Source organism: Dendrobates tinctorius, unplaced genomic scaffold (genome assembly GCF_039654945.1).
Source record: "Dendrobates tinctorius isolate UK_male_01 unplaced genomic scaffold, ASM3965494v1 ptg000143l, whole genome shotgun sequence".
Taxonomy (NCBI): domain Eukaryota; kingdom Metazoa; phylum Chordata; class Amphibia; order Anura; family Dendrobatidae; genus Dendrobates; species Dendrobates tinctorius.
In genome coordinates this window covers 32015757-32040396 of record NW_027361810.1, presented here as the reverse complement: position 1 = coordinate 32040396, position 24640 = coordinate 32015757, and the positions used below count along the sequence as shown (strand labels likewise).

Below are 24640 nucleotides of genomic sequence, written 5' to 3'. Positions count from 1 at the left end.
AGAAAAGGTAAGTTCCAGAACCTATAGTGCAGGCAGAATGTTAGTTATAAGGAAGACTTGTCTAGTGAAAAAGAATGAATGTCAAATTTTAGAGAGTTTGACATTTGGAACAGTTCCTAGACATGTTAGGTTGATGTGTGCACCAAAAGCAGTTGTTGGGGATGATGAAAGCAAGACCATGCTTTTCTATAGATTTTGTGTAAAATGTAAAGGTAAGCTTTAAATGTTTAATTTGCATTGCTAAGGCTATGTGCACCCGTAAGCAGAATTTTCCTGAGCAAAACCTGACTCCTTCCCAGGAAATCGGCATTTTTATTTTTTGCGTTTTCTTTTCGCGTTTGTTTTTTTTCCGCGTTTTTTTCCGGAGCATCCACATTCTCATTGAATAGAGTTAAAAATCCGTTATTTTTTTTCCCGCAAAATTAACGAACATGCTGCCTTTTTTTTCCGCGATGCGTTTTTTTTTGGCGGGAAAAAAACGCATCATGTGCACAAAAATGGCGGAATGCATTCTAATAATGGAATGCTTAATGTATGCGTTTTTGCAAGGAAAAAATGCTTAAAAAACTCGAAAAAAAAACGAACGTATGAACACAGCCTTATAGAAAATGGGGAATGTGGTAACATATTTGATTTAACATATTTTCAGGGGGAAAAAAAAAATAATTGCAAAAAATTAGGTTACTTTCCCCTTTAAATCTTGCAGTCAAAAAGAAGTAAGACGCGCGGCGCTGCTGACAGAAGGATTATTAAGAAACCTTGGTACCACTCGCCACAATGCATACTGATAAGCCAAGACCGGGAAAGACATCACCAGAATTTATATTCACAGTCTACAAACTGCAGGAAGCGCGAGTCTGTACAGAAAAGCACCGATATAAATTAGTATTTTTTAAAGTTACTCTGGGGGCGGAGAAATAGTTCCGGGCGGCGTGCGATGGCAAGGTTGGAATTCTTGTTAATGTCACGCAACATTTTCTTTTTTTTTTTCCTTCCCCATGGAGAAAACATTCAGGCTAAAAGTTGCCATGGAGCCCAAGTTCTTTGAAATCTGATCTATATTCTCCCATATGTGCGCAGCGGCTACGTATGTAGCAATCACCGTACAAGTAAGTACGCTTGTAGATAATTAGTAATTATCTACATTGTGCTAATGAGAAGCAACAGCTTCTGACAAGTGTGATAATAATAATAACAACACACAACGTATCACTGGATATAGTATTTCCCAGAAGTCGACTCTGTGGCTTTATGGTCCCTGATACGATGTTGTCAGGAGTGGGGTAAAGAGCCCCATAGTTTGTTGCAACAAGCAGACTTTACAATATATACTGCATATATTAGTAAGATGACATCGTAGACCTGATGAGGCTGATGGACTTACCTTTGGAAATCCATAATAGTTTCATGAAAAAACACCCCATTAATATAATTCAATAAGAGCATATAAATATATCATTACATAAATGGGTATTACTGTAGACATCATAGGACAATCGCAAATATAAATAATATATAAGAAAAAAACACACGAAAAAAGGTCCCATACAACAATTTTTCAAATTACCAAAATGATTTTATTAGAGTATAACAGGAATGTAGGAAAAAGGTGGTAAGAAAGTCTGTTCTGACCATAATTAGAACATGAGTGAAAGAACCAAGGGTACACCATAGGTAATGGACATAGGGATATAAATCATAATATCAAACCCTAATACAAATATAGTTATTTATTATCCCAAAATAATGTATAGCAGCCAGTCCAGGTATGCAAGCTAAAAGACTATTGTGACCCTCACAAATGGCGGAACCTGCCACCAGTGAGGATAAATAACATAGTCACACCAAATAAGTTCATTGCTTAATATTACCTCTTAGACTGGTCAAAAGTATAGGTCCGCCTAGGAGTACCCAACCCGACGTACGTTTCGGCTAAGTAGCCTTCATCAAGGCTGATGGACTTACCTTTGGAAATCCATGTCAGAACTCCTGCATAATTCTTTATGAAAGTTTAAGCTCACTCCTTTGCCCAGTTACCTAATTGACAAATCCTCAGTGTCCCTCCTCCCTGCAGCTGATAAATACTCACGCTACTCAGTACAAGCTGCAGCTGTCACGTCAGGCTGAGTTGATGAATCCATTTGGACTCATTAGTTCTCTCTTATTAGCTGAACTCATACAAAAGCTGATTTTGCTATCAAAGGTTATGCAGCAATTCTGATGCATTTTCAAAGTAAGTACACCGGTCTTATCGTGTATAATGTATACAACTTTTATTGTGATATCTTGTGGCAGATCTGCTCTGTAGTTTATGTGCAAAATGATTCCAAAATATATCATGACTACAATGATTAAATCATTATTTCAGATCACTTCCTGTTTGTGGTCGTTCAGTTTTTCCAGAAAAATATAATTAAAAATTATTAAATATAGATTTTTTTTTACGTAACAGGATGAACTTAATGACATTTTTCAATGAAGTGTAATGATACAGATGTACAAAATATAAGCAACACCTTGCTAATGTTTTATTACATTTTAAAGGGGTAGTCCCAAAATTGAATGTTACACCCTATTCAATGGATAGGGATTGGGAATCATTTACGGTTTGCTGTGAGTCTGACTATTGGGACCCCCCCCCAGCGATCCCAGAAAGGGACTGTACAGACCCTTCTTAAATGAAGATGAAATGTGCATCCTTGACCTCTGTCCCATTCATTGTCTATGTAACTACCAGAGAAAGCTGAGCACAGTGCCATTATTTCGAACGGTCCCGTAGTCAATGAGTGAAAGCAAACTTCCACTCCATTCAAGATGGCCCGTTATCAGCTTCATTGGAAGTCACAGTGGTTTGACTCCCAATGATCAGTAAGCTGTCCCCAATCCTTTGGTTAATGAGGATCTGCCCCCAGGTTAAAAGTGGACAGTGTGTGCTCTTTTTTTATTCCTTCCATTCCATGGAGTATTTCATTTAAAGGGAATCTGTCACCGGAAGTTGCAGGCCTATGTAAATGGCCTGGGTCCGGTCTGATGGGCGGGGTTTCTTCTTTTTCATCCACCCCATCCATGGCCCCTGTCCACGCTGTTCTCCGGTGTTGTTCTCCATCTTTCGCGCGTGCGCAAAGCCATCTTACTTCGCGCACGCGCAGTATGCTTTGCCCAACTGCGGGCAATCATTACTGTGCAGGTACACTATGTCCTGGAAGTATTTCGCTGTGTTCCGGGCCATAGTGTACCGGCGCATGCGCAGTAATGATTTTCGGCTTTGCCCGCAGTTGGGCAAAGCATACTGCGCGTGCACGAAAGATGGAGAACAATACTGGAGAAGAGTGCTGACAGGGGCCATGGATGGGGTGGAGAAAAAGAAGAAACCCCGCCCATCGGACCGGACCCAGGCCATTTACATAGGCCTGCAACTTCCGGAGACAGATTCCCTTTAAAAAACCTTTAAAAAAAAAGTCATATGATTCCTGAGATATGAGCCTATGAGCATTTTTATTTTGTGCAAATTTGTATAGTCTTTACCAAGTGGGCATAACTCACGGGGTAATTATGCAGAGAATGCAAAAGACACGCCCCCGAGGATCCTGTGAGCAATGACACTTGTAAAGCCCATAAAAAAGAACACTAAATAAAAAGGCCCGTATCTTTGGAACAGTATGGTGGACTTTAAAAAAAAAACTGAATAGCTAGGGGAACAGTGTGAATAAAAGAATAAAATAAGAGCAAAAACAATCCACTGTTCACCTGGTGTCCAGGCCTCTTTAAGTGATAACTTTCAATTCTTGTAATACACCTTTAACAAAACGAGTCTTAGACAAAACTCTTCCGCAGGGAATCCCAGCAATCAGATGTAATCTGTCTGGAAACTCGATGGTAAGTGTTCCGTTTCAGTGCGGTGCCTCCGCAAGTCACAACAGGAATTGCACAGCTAAAGTTAATGGTATGTCCATACGGTTCTATTTAAAGGTCTATCATCTAAAATTTCTTTACACTTTATATATAATTTGTGGACTGTCAGAGAATATAAAGGCATGGACACAATAATAATACGGAAAATATCTAAAGGGCTGTCACATTGTAGAAGGATCAACTTTATTCTCATTTGCACAAGGAAAGACTAGAAGCAATGGGATGAAACTGAATGGGAGGAGACACAGATTAGATATTAGAAAAAACTTTTTGACAGTTAGAGTGATCAATGAGTGGAACAAGCTGCCACGACAAGTGGTGAGTTCTCCTTCAATGGAAGTCTTCAAACAGAGGCTGGACAGACATCTGACTGGGATGATTTAGCGAATCCTGCTTTGAGCAGGGGGTTGGACCAGATGGCCCAGGAGGTCCCTTCCAACTCTATGATTCTATGAAAAATAGAAATAAAATGAACATTATTTGCCTGGTAATTGTTCTCTTACTGTTGCTATTGTTTTTGTAATGTCTTTGACTCTGTTATATCATGGGAACATCAAGCGTCTGCAACAATGAATAAAAAAAAAAAAATAAGGAAAAATATGGAAGACACTCCGTTGCACATTTCTAACTCCAGACGTGTTCGCACACAAGGAAGAATCGGGCGTCTGTTAGGGGTTTAGCGTTTCTGACACTAATGAGACAGCCTGTAACATTCCTCGAGGTCGGCATTGATTCCACTGGAATTCCCATATTTGAGGCTGTTATAAGCACTTGTCACGCATTCCCACATTAGAGCGTTAATTTCCTGGATTAGACAGGCGCAGGAGACAAGACACATGCTGTCATAAATAGCTCTTTCTTTGCAGTTTGGCAACCTGGTACAGTAGCAGGTATTGTGCCAAGATAGTAAAAGAAATATCGGAAGGCAGAAATTTACACAATGAGACACCAAAGAATCTGAGAACGGGACTGTGTTGTGATTGGTAAGGTTTTATTTCATACGAAGCCTGACGTTATGATGATGTGATCGGAGACTGGAGACGACCGGAAAAAACAACGAAAAAGGCCATAAACTGTAAAAACCCACAGCAGAAAAAATAGCGAGCGTGATGGACGCTATTAAAACGGGCGACATCCCCCTGTCCATTTACATGAGATCCTACCTGCCGTAGTGTAGACGCTTGAATTTACAAGAAATAGCGAGCTGGATTTAAAAAAAAATACATAAAAGTGGGTTGTACGATCAGAAAAAAAAAATTGCATAAATCGAGCTAATATTTTTCATTTTCTTTTAATATTTATTTTTCTAATTTATATATAGAAAATAATAGTAAATAAGTATAAATAAAGTATATAGAAATCTGCAACAAATAAAGTAAATAAATGTATAATCGGAAAACAAAAAGGATTACAAAGCAATGTTTCTGTATCAGTAACTATTAATCTGGGTGAAATGTCCGTCTACATAGAAAGCATATCATTTTTTGTCTGGATAGTTGCCCGCTCAACTCTCTCACTCCCAAGCCTCACTTATCTCCATTTCCAAGGTTAAAAAGCGACTATTACAGTTATCGCAGCTTAAAGTGGATCGGTCACCTGATGTCACAATACAAACCGCATACATTATTCAATAGACCTCTTAGACCTGGTGAGACTGGTATAATTGCTTAGAAGATTTATGTAACAATAAATCCTGATATTAAAAAGAGCATTATATAAAGTGAGAACACTCATGAGTCCAATGTTTACTGTCCTTTCTCCCTTATGGCCTGACTGACGGCTGCGACTTGTACTGAGCAGTGGGAGATCTCATCAGGGAGGAGGGACACTGAGGAGACGTCAAGTTAAGTGGCAAGTTAAACTTTCGTAAAGGATTCTTCAGCTTCTGTGATGTAGATTATCAAAGTAAGCACACCAATCTCATCAAGTCCAATAGATCTAGTCACTAATGTATGCAGTTGGTGTTGTTAAATCTGGCAACAGATTCAATTTAATGCATTGAATAATCTGTGCCTATAGTACTGGTTGGGACCGTTGCTGGGTACGGATTTTTGTGGTCCAGGCTTATTGATTTGCAAAAGGGGACATAATTAAAAAAAATAGTTGTTGGTTGGGAGGTTGTGCCCACTTTTTTATCAGCCTTGTGTGGATTCACATTACCGCCATCAGTGTTGGATCTCTGCTATATATCGCATGTTTTCCTCATACAGGTCTAGTAACCGAACAATTGCCTTCCATAGGTTTATTGTTTGACTGCAGTCGCTCCAGGTGCTGGCACAGAATGAATGGCTGCCTGTGCAGCAGATGAACTTCCACTCCCCGGCCAACGATCAAAACTCACTGCTACTATTATTTCACTTTCTTTTGCCGCATTGTACAGTATATTTCGTAAACGCCTTCCTAAAAAAACATTGTGACTTGATGTTCCCAGGGGCAGATAAACAATCCTGAACATCCACAACTTTTTATTTTATTTTTTAAATTTTGAATAAATTGAAGTCAAATAATCGTACGTCATTTTCTTGCTTTACCTGCAGTGATAATAGTCCAGATGACAATGTCTATCATCAGTCTATCAGTCTCTTAGGGAGGAAGTGCAGTGCTTAAGAGTAGAGATGAGCAAATTTGTTCGGATTTTGTCCCTGAATCTGATTTTGACATATTCGTGCCATATGGGTACCCTACTCGTGCCAAATGTTTGGCTAATGTTCGGTTTCGAAAACATTCGGTTATTTTTATTCCCATTGACTCTAATGACGTTCGGCTGTGTTTGACGAATATTGCAAAAACAATATTCGATTCTGATCATATTCAGAACCGAATCTGAACAAATTTTCTCATCTTTACTTGCAAGTGTAAGCAGGTGACCGCATGCAACGCAAAAGAGAAATCACAAGGCAGAAGTACCCACTGGAACTCTTTATTTCCCTGATATGGTGGGGAATGTGGTAACTGTAGCAACAATAACTAATACTAAACAGGATAATTACAGCATAAAATATACAATAACAAATCTACAAAGAATCCTCAGGTTCACTCTAGCTACTATAACAATCTCTAGTTATACGTTCTTATAACTTCTGTAAAAAGGGATGATACAGTACTAAAAAAAGTCACTGTATTACCTCTTCTTCTAACATTGGCCCTAGCGAGGGGGTCTCCCGGTCTTCCTGCTAGGCTGAAAGTCCTCCTGACAATGTCTAACAAGGCTCGTTGGGCCGCCTTTGCTTCAGTAGATACCCACTCTGTCTGTTGTACTAGCCCATATCAACTCCTGTACTGTACATCGGTGCTGGAAGCAACGGCTTCGCTCACTCACGCCTCCCGTTCATCACCACGGGCATCCACACCCAAGCAGAGTCTTCGCCCTGATCTTCGGTTCTTGACCGATGGCAGATGTCTCTTGAACCCGATGAGAAGAGGGCTCGGCCTCGGCTCTTGACTGGCATAGTCTGAGCTCCAGGTCTTATGCGATGCACGTCAGGTTTTTGGGCCTTGACTGGCATCGTCAAGATTCTTGAACTTGATTGTCGTAGATCGAGTCTTGATCTCGCTTGGCACCACCTGGGTTCTGCTTACAAGCATGCCACAGCCCACTGGTTCGAGCCTTCCACTGCGGCCTGTCACCACCTTTCTCAGCATCTTCCTTGATGCACATCCTGCCCGTTACTTCACTTGGCACCAAATCCTCTCCTGTTTTGGTGCACTGGCCTTTTATATCAGGAAACTGCGTCATTGAGGTCACCTGACCCGGTGCTCCATTCAAATTCTTTCTCCCTGAAACTCTCCCTCTTCTGATTAGTTCCACAGGGTCTCGTTTGAACAGTAAATGGCAGTCTCCCTGCACAAATGCCGCACAGCACTGGGGATTCTTGTCTCCTATGTCGCACCTTCTTACACAAGCTCTTTGCTTTAGAATTTGTAGGTGCTGCTCCTCCAGTGCAGAAAAGGCAAAACAAAATCTTCTTGCAGCATAGAAGAGTGCACAATTGGAACAGAGGAACAACCATGTTGCTGGTCTGAATTCTCCAAAAAGGAGAAAAAAGAACCCAGCATATTAGACGCACACACAAGACAATAGAGGTATGTTATGATGAGTCACCGAAGGAGGAAAAAACAAAATACCAGCTAAGTCCAGAAAAACCAGAGAGGTTGGCAGCTATCGGATTGCAGACCCCTGAACCTATCCACAACAACTAGCAATAGCCGTGGGGGGTTCCTACGGTGCCCTAGACCCCTCGATCACAGCCGGAGAACTACATAGCCTAAAGACAGAAAGGGGAAAAACTAAACTGCCCCAGAGTAGACCCCAAAGCAATAGGCAGCCCCCAACATATAATGATGGTGAAGCAAGATGAAAACACTAACACAGATAGAAAGCTAGGTTGAGCAAATGATGGGGCCCAAGCTAACTACATAGGACAGGATAGGAAAGCTGCTGTCTGCCATCCGCAAAAACCCTATCAAAATGAGCCAACCGACTGATAGGAAAAACAGGCCCTGAAGTCGCTAGGCTTCAAAAGACTATATCAGCACTCAGGTATATTCTGAAGACAAAAGAACAACAGATCAGAGACAAAAATGGAATTCAGCTCACCCCCGGCCGGGGATGGCAGAACTCTCAAAAAACAAGGCAAAACAAAAACAAAACTGAAGAGTACAAAGCAGAGCAGAAAAACTTAGCTTTGAGATGCAGGAATCAGACTGGTCTCCAGCAGGAAAATCACCAGCCAGGAAGAAGGGCGTCGGCAGCCTTATATCCAGTCCTCAATTCCAGCCACCCAGTCATCATCTAGCTACCCAGGTGTTTGGTAATCAGTCTCACTACCTTCCTTCACTAGAGGAGGGAGTTCATCAGACCTCAATGGTGAAGGGAAAAATGAACTCACAACAGAGGTATATGAAAAAATGTATAGAAATTTTATTGAAGGACAGAAAAAAAAACACACAATAAAAGTATTTAAAAGGCAAAGCACACCCCCAGATGTCCCAAGTAAGTCTAACAATAAGTACTAATAGACAGAAACCACATGGTTGAAAAAACAAGACGTTAGCCTAAATGTACATAATAATACATGAGACATGACCCAATGACCCCAAATCTGGACGTCCCCAGAAAAACAATAACATACAAACGCTCACTCCAAGCAGCCTCAGAAAAAACCAGGGGGCCCTGTAAGTGGCCCTGTAAGTGGCCCTGTAAGGGAGGGAGTGAGATGAACATCCACTATAGGGATAAGAGAAAATAATATACCAACACTCACTCCAAGACGCCTAATGAAGGCCAGAGGGCACTGTAGATAGCCCTGGTAGAGAGGGAGCAAAAAACCATGCACTATAAGGATAGGGAGGAGGGCTGAACTGGAGGAAAATGCAGGAGGCAGAAATTATATGCCAAAATATATAAATGGGAAAAGTGGAATTACCATAGAAAGCAGTCCAGCATGAAGCGCCAGGGGTCAGGTCATCAGAGGAAGATAGTCCCGGGACAAGGGCAGTGTGGGGAGCCCCATGCGTATCGCTGCTGGGTGCAGCTTCGTCAGGAGAGTCTGCACCCAGTCTGAATTCTCCACACTGCAACAAGCAGGAAGCTGGGAGCCAGGATAGCTGTTTAATCCTAATTATGATCCTGAGACAACTGCTTTAAGACACTCAATTGTACAATTATACACTATAATTCATTCTACAAATGCCAGTTGAGATACAAAATTAAGGGCCTTGGTCATGAAATCAACAAGAAGACTAATGTCATTTTTCCCCTTACTTACATATGTAAAAAATGTACTAACCGTAAAGGGATTGGCTGAGGATATGAATACTGATCAACGAAAAGGGGTTCTGGAGTTTTATCCATCAATTGCCTAAGGAACTGACATAGAAGGTGAACACTGTTCTTGGCTATGTCCTTATGTCCTGTCGATAGAGTGGAGCACCATGGCAAATATGCTCAATTATCACTTCTTTGTAACGGAGGTCTGTAGAGCCCAGGTAGTGGGATTGGTGAATGTGCCAGCAGGCAAACCTCTAGTGATAAGATATTATGGTGAGAAAACTCCTGGAGAATCAATTCAGAATTGTCTAATGCAGTGATAGGGTATATTCCCTGCCACTAATAGTCCTTATACTAGGGAAAAAAGTATTGCCTTTGCCTGGTGGACTCTAGCCTGTCCTAGGACTCTGGTTCCTGTTTGTGAGACAGTTGAAGACTAGATACTGAACATATAAGAAGTAATGTTGATGTAGAAGAAAGGCCACAAGTGAGAGAGTGTGTTTTGCGACAGCCTATTTACAGATAGCAAGTTTTAGAACAAGTTGCACAGCAACCGATTCATTTCCATACAGCCAGAGTGCAGATGTTAAAAGAGTAATAAAAGGTATCGTCCACCTGCAGTGAGCACAGCCATAGCATAACAGAGCTGACGGAGGCTTAATTCCCCTAGGCAGGTAGAACGAGTGGGCTGCATAAGGACACCATGTTAGATGGTCCTGGAGGATTAGAGAATTCCTATTCCGACCAGGATGCGAAGGTGCTCTTGTAGTGAAGGAAATAGAAAAAAAAAAAGAACATACGTTGTGAAGGACTCTGACACTCATGTATAGTACGGATACCATCGAAATGTGCATTACACATAAGAACAGATTCTCTGTATCATACCGACGATATATGCAAGAAGCATTGTACTTGCTATCGTTTGTTTCATTTTTATTTATGGAATTCCAGTAAAGTTGTCTTTATCTTTTTACAAGGGATACTTGTCTCACTGATTCATCGTATATTTTCAAGGTCCCTGTACCATCAAACCACTTGTGGCCTTAATAGGGCTAAGCAGCAAAACCCCATATCACACACACTCAGAATTACCATAACCAGGTGTTTTGGGAGCGCGAAGCAATCCTCCCTACCAAGGGTCCCTTACGAGCAAATTAAATAAACAGGGTTCAGAGGCAGAAGTTGCACCTAAACTTTTAGAATCATAGAATCCTAGAATGGTAGTGTTGGAAGGGACCTCCGGGGCCATCGTGTTCAACCCCCTGCTCAATGCCGGATTCACTAAACCATCTCAGACATGTGGTAGGCGGTGGCTCCATTACAAATATTGCATTGGGCTCAGGCATTTTATATTACGCCACTGGTCCAATTATTATGCAAGACTTGTTCAATTTACATTTTCATTCCAGATTGAGAAGCCAAGCTTTATCTTTTAGATGTCATAATTAGAGTTGCTGTAATACAACAGATGTCTGTATTCCTCCAGAAATTTTAAAGCATGTTTCTCAATTTAGCATTTCTTCTCCTGCAGTAGATAACGTATACCATGGCTTGGCACACTTTCATAAATCCTGCCTTATTTTACATTCCGGAGTCCAAGGCTTTCTGCAGGTTATCAGAATTCTGAAGAAATCTGGAGTCACTTGGAGCAGATCACAGCCGCTGTGTCACTGCCTTTTATTAAATATCCAGACTGCAGAACTAGACAGACATTAATCAGACGGTATATCCAAGTGGTGCACTTTCGCCTGGTGAAATACTGTCTAAAAGGGAAGCATTACAGCATCGTAGGCCATGTTCAGACCCCAGGAATGTCATCTCTGCTTTGTGCTTTTAGACAGAACCTGGTTTATTTAACAACTCAAAACAGTCAAATATTTATTTGATGATGTGGAAATTGATTTATAAAATGTGATATAGGTGTTTTTGCGGAGGAGACATGTTTTGCAAAGTTAATATTAACTCCTATTTCTTGAGCTTCATACAAATTAAAAATGTAACTCCTTTCACATAAGGCAACAAAAGATTGGGTCAACTATACACGTAAGGGGTCAGATTATTGTGAGCAACTACTAAGTTCCCGGTGATCACCTTTTTGGTCATTATCTTACTGTGTAACATTGAATAGTGGACCGAAAATACTTTTAAGTACATAGTATAGCAAACAGTCAATCACCCTCCTCGGGTTTAGCACTGACTCTCCACTGCTGCTCCTTATTCAATGTTTTGGCTGCAGCGGTGATGTCAAATCGACATTGTGAATCTGAACTGCAGCCAATCACCAGCTCCATTCAAGATGGGGCTCTGCAGATTGCTGGGGGCTCGTGGGAATGCTGGAGGGCCTAACGGTTGTGTAAGGGGATGAAGGAGTGGAGAGACACACACAATAGTGTTTAAGCCAAGTGTCTCCGACCAAACATTTCCATCTGCTGACCAAAGATGATAGGAATAGAGGAAGAGGAGAGAATGACAATGGTAGGAACTGAAGAGCGGAACACACGTCTCCTGATGGATAAGATTAGAGGAGACACCAGGTCAGGTGACAGCTGTGACACAGTAATAATTATAAAAAGCCCGGGAAGGAAAAGAAGGGGAGGAGTTGGCAAAAAGACCTGTAGCAGGACGGACATGTTAGTAGCGGAGTTGGCTTATAACCGCCATTGTGAGAGCCCATACCAGAGGAGGGAGACAAGAAGTCATAACGGAGGGAAGAGTCAAGAGGCCATACCATAGGGAAGAGACAATAGGCTATACCAGATGGAAGAATCAAGAGACAGGACCCAGAGTCGAAAGATCGGACCTGGAAGAACTGAGAAAGGTGAGCGTGGTCAAATCTGAGAGGTAGAAGACAAACCACCACAGAGAGAGATGTTCATGTGAGCCGTTACTTCCAGCATAGACGTTCGGCACAGAGCAGGGGTCGGGACTGTGTTTTAGGAAACGATGGCGGTCAGTGTGATGAACTTACTGTGTACCAAGTAACTCACCAATACGGGACTTGTGGTTTAGCGGGTTGCTTCGTCGTCGTCCCCCATTAGGGCCTGTGTGACACGTAGCCAATTAAAGAATAGACAATGGTGATGGGCCCAGTAGTGAGAGTGATGCCCGTTAGGTTGCGGCATTAGGACTAAACATTACTGGCATTAGCAACCACTTATCTGAGCCTGTAAACACAAAGCACAGTGTCAATATACAGTGTATATATATATATATATATATATATATATTTATATATGTAGCATTGGTTGGGTATTGTTTAGTTGTATTACAGTGTTCCGTGCAATATTTAACTGTACTGTTATTGTTCACTTTTGAATAAAATCTATACTTGTAAAGATCATGTGAATACAGCCTATATATTTAGAAAGCAAGTGGTGAATATAGCCTATGTATGTAAAGGTCATGTGAATACAATCTATTCATGTAAAGAGCAAGAGAATACAGCCTATACACATATAGAGCGAGATAATACAGCCTATACACATATAGAGCGAGATAATGCAGCCTATACACATATAGAGCGAGATAATGCAGCCTATACACATATAGAGCGAGATAATACAGCCTATACACATATAGAGCATGTGATCTCAGTCTATACATGTAAAGTGCATATGAATACAGCCTATACATGTACAGAACATGTGAAAACAAGCTACACATATAAGGGCTCGTGCACAGAACTGTATAAGACAGCTAAGTGCTATCCGATGTTTTATTGGATAGCGCTCGGCCCAATGTTATGTAATATGGGGCAGTGCCGACCAGCGCTTTTTTCTCATCCTGATTTGGAATGAGAAAGCAGTCGCAGCATGCTGCAAGTGACTCCGACACTCGGATGCAGCGCACAGCGCACCCACACAAGAGAATGGGTCCGTGTGAAACATCGAACTGCACTCGGATGTTAGCGAGGACACAGACAATGGGAAGATTGATAAATTAAATTCTCCACACCTGTGAGATGATTCTCTTATGCGAGAGAATCGAATCACACTAAGGTGACTCTGACAAAGTTTGATCCAAGTGACATTAGTATATTCTCACATGAGAGATTTGACGGCTATATGAGAGAACCCTAAAGAGAATCATAAAAGAGGAGGAGAAAAATGATACAGCTCACCCTCCTATCAGCCAGCAAGGACAGGAAACACGGTGCAAACAAGAGCCATTCCCACACAGAAGCTTCCAAGGTCGTTGGGGATCCAGCACACATGAATAAACAAAATTTATGTTCATTCCAAAATTGTTAAAAACATCAGTATTGTATATATTCCATAAAATGATTAGGCAAAAGGCATATATAAGAATGCGTTTCAATTTTTGAACTCCCTGGTTCATAGCGCTTATATGAAGATGTTTATTTTTTAAGAATTTTGTAATAAACATCATTTTCATCTATTCACAAATGCTGGATCCCTACTACCATATAAAGAGAATGTGAATACAGCTTAAAAAAGTGTATACAACCTATACTTAAAAAGAGCAAAATAATACAGCCTACACATATAAAGAGCAAGACAATACAGCCTATACTTATAAAGAGCATGTGAATGTAAAGAGCAAGACAATATACAGCCTATATCTGTAAAGAGCATGTGAAGGAAGCCTATACATGTAAAGAGCAAGATAACACAGCCTATACTTTCAAAGAGCATGTGAATGTAAAGAGCAAGACAATACAGCCTATACCTGTAAAGAGCATATGAATACAGCCTATACTTGTAAAGAGCAAGATATTTATTATGTATACCCATCCTCACATGTAAAGTATCATGGAATAAATGGCGCTATAATAAATAATAATAATAATACAGCCTATACCTGTAAAGAACTTGTGAATATAGCCTATATATGTAAAGAGCAAGATAATACAGCCTATACCTGTAAAAAGCATGGGAATACAGCCTATTCATATAAAGAGCAAGATAATACAGCCTATACCTGTAAAGAGCATGTGAATACAACCTATACATGTAAAGATCAAGAGAATAATACAGCCTATACCTGTAAAAAGCATGTGAATACAGCCTATACATATAAAGAGCAAGACAATACAGCCTATACCTGTAAAGAGCATGTGAATACAACCTATACATGTAAAGAGCAAGATAATACCTGTAAAGAGCATGTGAATAAAGCCTATACATGTAAAGAGCAAGACAATCCAGCTTATACCTGTAAAGAGCATGTGAATACAACCTATACATGTAAAGATCAAGATAATACAGCCTATACCTGTAAAGAGGATGTGAATACAACCTATACATGTAAAGATCAAGATAATATAGCCTATACCTGTAAAGAGCATGTGAATACAGCCTATACATATAAAGAGCAAGATAATACAGCCTATACCTGTAAAGAGCATGTGAATAAAGCCTATACAAGTAAAGAGCAAGACAATACAGCCTATACCTGTAAAGAGCATGTGAATACAACCAATACATGTAAAGACCAAGATAACACAGCCTATACCTGTAAAGAGCATGTGAATACAACCTATACATGTAAAGATCAAGATAATACAGCCTATACCTGTAAAGAGCATGTGAATACAGCCTATACATATAAAGAGCAAGATAACACAGCCTATACCTGTAAAGAGCATGTGAATAAAGCCTATACATGTAAAGAGCAAGATAATACAGCCTATACCTGTAAAGAGCATGGGAATACAGCCTATACATATAAAGAGCAAGACAATGCAGCCTATACCTGTAAAGAGCATGTGAATACAACATATACATGTAAAGATCAAGATTATACAGCCTATACCTGTAAAGAGCATGTGAATACAGCCTATACATATAAAGAGCATGACAATGCAGTCTATACCTGTAAAGAGCATGTGAATACAACATATACATGTAAAGATCAAGATTATACAGCCAATACCTGTAAAGAGCATGTGAATACAGCCTATACATGTAAAGAGCAAGACAATACAGCCTATGCTTGTAAAGAGCATGTGATTACAGGCTACATATGTAAAGAGCAAGACAATACAGCCTATATCTGTAAAGAGCATGTGAATACAGCCTATGCATATAAAGAGCAAGACAATACAGCCTATACTGGTAAAGAGCATAGGAATACAACCTATACATATAAAGAGCAAGACAATACAGCCTATACCTGTAAAGAGCATGTGAATACAACATATAAATGTAAAGATCAAGATTATACAGCCTAAACCTGTAAAGAGCATGTGAATACAGCCTATACATGTAAAGAGCAAGACAATGCAGCCTATACTGGTAAAGAGCATAGGAATACAACCTATACATATAAAGAGCAAGACAATACAGCCTATACCTGTAAAGAGTATGTGAATACAACATATACATGTAAAGATCAACATTATACAACCTAAACCTGTAAAGAGCATGTGAATACAGCCTATACATGTAAAGAGCAAGACAATGCAGCCTATACTTGTAAAAAGCATTGGAATACAGCCTATACATATAAAGAGCAAGATAATACAGCCTATACCTGTAAAGAGCATGTGAATACAACAAATATATGTAAAGATCAAGATTATACAGCCTAAACCTGTAAAGAGCATGTGAATACAGCCTATACATGTAAAGAGCAAGACAATGCAGCCTATACCTGTAAAGAGCATGTGAATGTAAAGAGTAAGACAATGCAGCCTATACCTGTAAAGAGCATGTGAATACAACATATATATGTAAAGATCAAGATTATACAGCCTAAACCTGTAAAGAGCATGTGAATACAGCCTATACATGTAAAGAGCAAGACAATGCAGCCTATACTTGTAAAGAGCATGTGAATGTAAAGAGTAAGACAATACAGCCTATACCTGTAAAGAGCATGTGAATACAGCCTATATGTGTAAAGAGCAAGACAATACAACCTATACCTGTAAAGAGCATATGAATACAGCCTATACTTGTAAAGAGCAAGATATTTATTATGTATACCCCTCCTCACATGTAAAGCATCATGGAATAAATGGCGCTATAATAAATAATAATAATAATACAGCCTATAACTGTAAAGAGCATGTAAATACAGCCTATACATATAACGAGCAAGATAATACAGCCTATACCTGTAAAGAGCATGTGAATAAAGCCTATACATATAAAGAGCAAGATAATACAGCCTACACCTGTAAAAAGCATGGGAATACAGCCTATTCATATAAAGAGCAAGATAATACAGCCTATACCTGTAAAGAGCATGTGAATACAACCTATACATGTAAAGATAATGATAATACAGCCTATACCTGTAAAAAGCATGTGAATACAGCCTATACATATAAAGAGCAAGATAATACAGCCTATACCTGTAAAGAGCATGTGAATACAACCTATACATGTAAAGAGCAAGACAATACAGCCTATACCTGTTAAGAGCATGTGAATACAACATATACATGTAAAGATCAAGATTATACAGCCTATACCTGTAAAGAGCATGTGAATATAGCCTATACATGTAAACAGCAAGACAATACAGCCTATGCTTGTAAAGAGCATGTGAATACAGGCTACATATGTAAAGAGCAAGATAATACAACCTATACCCCTAAATGGCATGTGAATACAGACTATACATGGAATAGGCAAGTGAATACTGCCTATGCACGTAAAGAGCATGTGGATACAGCATACAGTATACTTCTAAAGCACATGTGAATACAGCCTATACCTGTAAAGAGCATGTGAATACAGCCTATGGACAGGGATACAGCTTGTGAGTGAATTTTTGGGAGTAAACAATAATCTACTACTTCTGGGGCAGTCTAAAACTTTATGTCCAGGAATTGTACCAAATTTTTTTTTAAACATGGTAGGTAGTTTCTCTTCATCAGCATTATTTCAGCACTGTATGTGCACCCTTAACATCCTACCATGCATTGTACTTGCCATTGTCTAGTTTCTAGCTTTCCTTGAACTGATAACTTGCCTCTCTTTTAAGCCTTTATATAATTAGATAGACAAGAAAACAGTAGCAAAAATCCACCCCACTTCCTTCATGTTTACTGCTAAAAATGGATTGCACTTCACAACAGGCAGAGGACAGCAGATTGGCCTGAAGGGACTCCTTACTTTTGAATGATTTTTTTTTGGGGGGGTGAGACAACAATCTTTATATAAGTGATTTGCATATTGCCTAATTATCACACTATCAAATGAGATCAAGTCCTCTGAAAATACAGGGAGCATTTAATTAATGATTACAATGGAAAGCTCTTCCATTTAAAGTATGTCTGATGACTAGATGATATCTTGTTTTTAAATGGGTTGATGACGAAGATCAGAAAAAAAATCTTGATTCTTTTTTAGTGAATATGGCAGAACAGCAATAAATGAGCATGGACAGATGTGGCGCTATTTTTGAAAATTAAACAAATCTTTTTTTTATTTTCGAAATGTTGGAAACCTCATTCAATAAAAAAAATGCTAACGTATATAAAAAAAATACAGTAGTTTCAACCCAAATTTAAGCAGTCACACAAATGCATCTCATAACGTTTGCATAAATATTGTAAATTAAAGGAACTTGTTGCCCCTTATGTGTGGTCTCTCAGCGTTATCATGCAGTATTTCCTCTTAAAAATGTTGTATTTTTTAATGTCGCGGGTCCTATATTAGAAAAGATTTGCGCCTTGCAGCACTGTTCGGGATTATTGATCACCATGTGTCATTGTCAGACCAGTTTTATGTTCCTTAACAGCTGCTACACAGCAGACACAATTAAAATAGAGAAATGGAGTCTGCTTATTTGTATTCCGAGCGCTTTACAGATGGCTGTTCTGTAGTTAGACTGAAATCTAAATGATTGTCGTTTTCAGAATTATTTTTCTTACCTTGTAGATTTAAAGGACCACTAAGCCCTGGGAATGAAATTGAGATAAAATATATAAAGCTGAAGGACATTGTTTACTGCTAACCAGATTTTGTTTTTTTCTAGTACATGTGATAAAAAATAAAATCTTGGAGGCATTGGTATAACAATTTTATATGCCCTCTTAGGGCACGTTTAACTTATTGGTGGAGGACATCTCTAACTTAGTGTAAGGGGTGTACCAAGGTTACGTGATGCTTCACTCCCCTTTCTCATGTTGGTGTTATAATGTCTGCTTTATGTATACTATTGGGTAGCATATTGTATATATGTATAATGTATGATTAGCTAGGGAAAGTGCAGTATGTAAGTAAGTCCACTAGATGGGGACACATTAGTATACAGGGTAGAGTAAATAGTTAACATAGGAGGGGCCAACCTTGGGGAAGTCAGCAAGTTCCCAGCATTTTAGTCAGTATGGCCTGAGAGCCCGGACAGGGCGAGTGGACCCCATAACGTTAATCAAGGAGCTCAGCTCATCAAGGGCTTAAGAGTAGTGAAACACCAGAAAAGAGAAGTAATGCAGGAAAGCTCCATCATGAAGACCGTCGACTACATAGGCAGACCCCTGAGTGTCTGGGACGAAACGGACCAGAAACTCCTAAAGCTGGTCAGACTGATCAGATGGATAGCTGCGGTGTTGGGAAGGACTGTGCGACCCGGCAGCATTCCTATGAAAGCAAGGACAGCACAGGCACAGAAAATGTCAAACTGTGAAAGGAACTGTGTGCTGTATCCGTATGTGAACTGGGCGAGCGGTGTCAAGTGTTGAGTAAAGTTGACTATTTGAAGTTGGACCTGGACTCTGCTTGTCTTTGCCAAGTAACCGAAGCAAGGAACCCCAGCCGGCTCAGGGAGGGCCAGTTAAGTGAGTCAGAGGGACTTTGTGTGCATGTGTATATATTCTTCCCTTCCGTTCCTGCTGCTGTCATAAACTGGAATTTTCCCCGGGTGCTCCAGTCTTATCCAGCACCCGTCTGACTGTGCCCGTGCTTTGCTTTTCAACAATGTTGCGTAGCTGCTATGGTGTCCTGGGCTTAGAGCCCTTGTGGACTTGTCTGGCGTGCTCCCCTTCTGCCTAAATCCTATAGCCTACACTTAACCCATAGCACCTCCTTCTACCGTTAACCTCTATGTGAACTTCCTATCAGCTATAATTAACAAGGCCCACTAGTATACCCCCGTCTAGTGGCCCACAATAGAACTACGCTTACCCATATCTATGAACTCCATAGTAATAGTGCCCTCCAATATTGAACCCGAAGGATGCACTGTCTTACCCTAAACTTATACATCAATATGCAAACATAATACAATGCAATACGTACAACATGGTAACACATATAATGTGGCAGTACCAATGAAAATGGTGGTAATACACAATAGTGTAGCAATACCGGAGCATAACTATATCTGTACAACATTTACAATATATTAATATTAGAACTCCTTAAAGGGGAGGTGACATTAAAGGGATACTCTACTTCAATCCCCTACACAGCTATGCTCACTTCTTACATCTGGAACTTTGATTGACAGCTGGCTCTGCAGTTCATCTGTGCAAAGCAATTTGTCAACGTGCAGGGAGCATGCATATGGCTGCCACTTACAACATAGTTAGCGGTGACTGTGGACGTTCCATGTATGCCCCCTTGACTGAAAGCCAGCAGGTCCCAGGAAGAAATAAGAGATTCAATATGTAAACTTATTTTAAAGGCAATGGTCCAAAGGAAAAAAAAATATAAATAGAGTGGGCATGCTCTATAGCATGTGCAGAGGACACGGTGCAGAGAGAGGGAGGAGCAGGGGTCCCTTCTATATCACCTGTTATCTTTATTTTAATTTTGGATTTTCTGTGTTTATCATCATAACATTTACTTAGTATTTTACTTTTTGCTGAAATCTTGATGATTGACTGCCCACATTACAAGCTAAAAAGTATACAAGACTATTTGTAAAGAACCTGGATAAAAAGTAAAATGTTTTTTCTTTATTTTTTCTTTTTAAATAGACTATTTTTCAAACAACAAATATAAAAAATGTTAGAAATACACATTAAATATAGAAAAGTCACTTAACCCAAAGGTCATTTTCTGATTATTTAGTCCCAGATTTTAATGATTTAGGGTACATGCACGTGGAGTTTTTTGAGGAGTCTTTTAGAGTGGGTCTGCTCCAAAATACAGCTGAAAAGTAAGACACAAAATGCTTGAAAGACTCTTATGAGATATGTTATATATTGGGCACGGTCCAATCAATAGGCTGCAAAAAAAAAATAGAAACTCTTTAAAAATGAATGAAAAATTCTTCACGACCACTTCAGGAAATGAAAAAATCTTTGAAAAACTCCTTAAAGAAGAAGCGCTTTAACAAAGAAAAATTAAGGACATTGAGACTCCAAACATGCGATCCTCACCACGCTTCACTCTTGCTTTTGAAAAAGTTCTTTTATCAATCAGAATAACCCCTGTTTTGTGGTAATCCTGGCATACTACACCACAGACTCCTCCATGTTTTTACCTATGCTTTCCATTCATGCCATGCATGTAATGACATAGATCAGGATCAGATTCTGGCTAGACTTACTATTTTTTTTTACAAATCTATCATCCCTAATGTTTGAAATATTAATGTGCTTGCAGATCGCTTTATTGTATTCATATATTATTTATCGGAAACCGGTGCTCCTGATGCCATATTTAATTCATCCTCATTCTGTTGAGCAATCATCTGCCCATCTGCACTGTTAAGGGGTCTCAGTGCACGACCCGGGTATTTATCTCCTTCGGTCAGCTTCTGTAGTCACATATATTGACTTTATATCATTTTATGTAATTTTAGACCAAATTCCAATAATCTGGCATCTTTACAATAAAACCCATACTAGAAGCATAAACGCATACATATGGCAAGCGTAAAGCCTATGCCAGGCGACATCATTTGTGGCAATGGGCTACAGTATAGAATCGATGAGCAGGAACCGGTCTATCGGCCATGTCAGTAATCAGTGTTGGCTGGATGGGAGCTCTGAGAACCACCTCCTACCTCCCGGCATCCGCAGTTTTTCTTATGATTAGCCAATCTGGCAAGACGTCAAAAGTGCATCACGCCACTACAATGTCATGCCAGGCCAACTAGTAAAAAGAAGAGCCGTGAATTCCATGACGTAGGAGGTGGTTCTTAGACCTCCCTTCCAGCAGCCACAGATTACTGACGTGGTCGATGTACCGGATCCTGCAAATTGATTCACACCAACTTTATTGTAACATCATCATTAGAAATTAATTTGGTTTAAAATGTTCAAAACTTGTCAAAGTTTCCAATTAACTCTTGACTTATTTCAGACTAATTTCCAGGTGGCAATAGAGTTCCCGTCATTTTTCTCTCTCAAGACACAATTTGCATATTTATTTTCCCAAAGGAGCATTGCATGGCCTATAAGTCTCTTTACACCATCATGGAAATTGCCACAAGGAGAAATATTGACCATTGTCAGAGGCCTCTCATTCAGCCAAATTAGTTCTCATGCTTTGCACGGATGAGCGGTAAACACCCAGAAACACGTCTTTGAAAATGGAGTCATGTAGCAAGGGTCGATTGACTTTTAAGATTGTTACATCCAATAGGTGGCACAAGAGCTCTTCCTCGCTGAAGAGACAATTTGCATATTTCATTTCCCAAAAGAGCATTGTATGGCCTATAAGTCTCTTTACACACTTGGCAGAAGAAGAGATGTTATCCCTTGGACTAACTACCTGAAATGGTCACCGCCTAGTTACATATAGCATAAGACAGATTAGTAGGATTAAATGACAGGGTTCCACCTCCTACCCCATAATGCCTTGCAGTTACCCTATGTAGCAAATTATAAGAGACTATGGGTCAGAGGTTATAGATGACTCATAGCCACTATAAAAGTCCATGCAGGAGATGCTGCTGACCTTGTGTGCAATGTGGATAGGAGAGAGAATCTCAGAGCTCTGTCAGTGAGAAACAGTACACATTGTGAGAATTAATGTGTGAGGAGAAAAGAATAGAGAGACCGAATTACAAGAAATTGATAGAGAGAGCAAGATAGGTAGGAGTCACTGACTCTTTAATATGCAGGACCTGTTGCTCTTAGGGCTGCAACCCACTCATTCAGTCTATACTTGCTCACCACTCATTCGTTTGCACTGGTCAAGTGTCTGCTTTTGCCGTACCCTATATTGCTATATTTTCACACATTATTTCAACGATGTATCACTTACTGGTCTACATGATGTCAATTTTACACAAACACTGTTTTCATTGCTGCAGATCTAGCAGAGCTCTGAATGCTGAGCCCTGTATAACCCCGCCCACACCACTGATTAGCAGCTTTCTTTGCACACTGCATATTGACAGAAAAATGAGGGTCAAGTAACAAAGAGCAGTTGCCTAGGAGGCACAAGACAACTAGTCATTTAGTGATAATCTCCTGCTGATAAAACACTGATTTTATTAAAACAGCAACACACAGCTTATTATTCAATACCGGAAAGAACACATGTACACCTTTTTGACTAGTTTGTAGACTGTTTTAAAATAGCAGTAGGGTCCCCATAACTACTGGGACCCAGTGCAGCCGTGAAGGTTGCACATATGGTACGTCACCTCTTGCTCAGGAGTCTTGTGGACCTCTCCTGCTACAAGGGTTAGGTTCCTGCTAATCCAGTAAAGTGATAATTTTGGATTAGCGGCTTTTGAGCTGTTGCTGATCTCGCTGCCCAGACACAAAATCCGGCACTTACTGACTTGTACTCTTTTTCCTCTTGCAGCTGAGGGAGTGATTCAGGCGTTTGCCTGCTTTCATATGTGACTGAGACAAAACAGGAAATTCTTCTCTGGCAGCCATCGTCATTATGCACAAATCAACCCACATAGCTGTGCAGCAAGGACTGATTTCTGGAGAACCCTGAGTCCTCAGCCTAAAGTATTTTCAAAGAATGAGTGGAACTCCAGGAATATATTCTAATCCTATAAATACTAATAATGATTATAATAAATAACACTTTGTATTGTTCATCTTTTTGGGAAAGAATTAGTAAAAAGAGATTTATTTTTTTTAAATTTCATGTTATTATAAAGGAGAAAGTGGAGTGTAAGGCCAGGTTCACAGTGTTATGGCATACCGGTTAACGCATTTAACGCATGTGTTAAACGGACTGCGCTAACGCTACTCTTTATTCTGATCGCGTTATGTGATCGCGTTAGCGCAGCTGCTCCATCTGCTCTAGCCGTGGCAGTCCATCAAACGCAGTAGACCGCGTCTGAGAATCCGCCACAGCATGATGGGCACATTGCTAACGCATGCCGACTATGACATGCGCTAGACTAGTTTCACACTAGTGTGTGGGCGAGGTGCGGAGGGCTGCAAACTACCTCTGTGAAGCTCTGCCCACGGCCGCACCTCCTCCCGTCAGCTCCGCTTACCTCGGCATGCGGCGTGCGTACCCTATGTTTTGCATTGGGTAAGCAGGCCGTGCCAATGTATGCGGATGCCTCTGCATGCGTCGTTTTCACTGTGCGGCGACCCGCACCGAACGCAACATGCTGCATTTTGGTGGGGTCGCCGCACCGTCAAAGTGACGCATACATCGGCACAGCCTGCATACCCAATGCAAAAGATAGGATATGCACGCCACGTGCTGAGGTAGACGGAGCTGACAGAAGGAGGTGCGGCTGTGGGCAGAGCTTCACAGAGGAAGTCTGCAGCCTCGCCCATACACTAGTGTGAAACTAGCCTTAGCGATATGCTACGTTATGGCAGTCTATGGGTGCATTAACAGATGCATTACATCACGTTAATGCCGCTTTGTAACGCAATCCGTTAAACGGACTGCCATAACGCTATGTGTACCTGGCTTTAATAATAAAATGTCAGCCACAAGAATGTAAAGTCATTAAATATCTCCCTAGATCCTTCATCCAAAAAAATACATACATACATACATATATATATATATATAGATAGATAGATAGCTATATATATACAGTATACACTAATTCAACATAGATGTAACTAATTATGAGCTTTACGGAATTAGGCAT

General features: G+C 40.2%; 1 long non-coding RNA gene across 1 annotated transcript; it reads right to left on the bottom strand.

The window, feature by feature from the left end:
- Window positions 1-3476: 3476 nt before the first annotated feature.
- LOC141049101 (uncharacterized) lies at window positions 3477-23432 on the bottom strand. Its single transcript, XR_012220251.1, has 3 exons — window positions 23341-23432; window positions 12670-12846; window positions 3477-4361 (listed from the first exon to the last, which is right to left on the bottom strand). It is a non-coding gene; the product is annotated as an uncharacterized lncRNA (long non-coding RNA).
- Between the last annotated feature and the right edge of the window lie 1208 nt (window positions 23433-24640).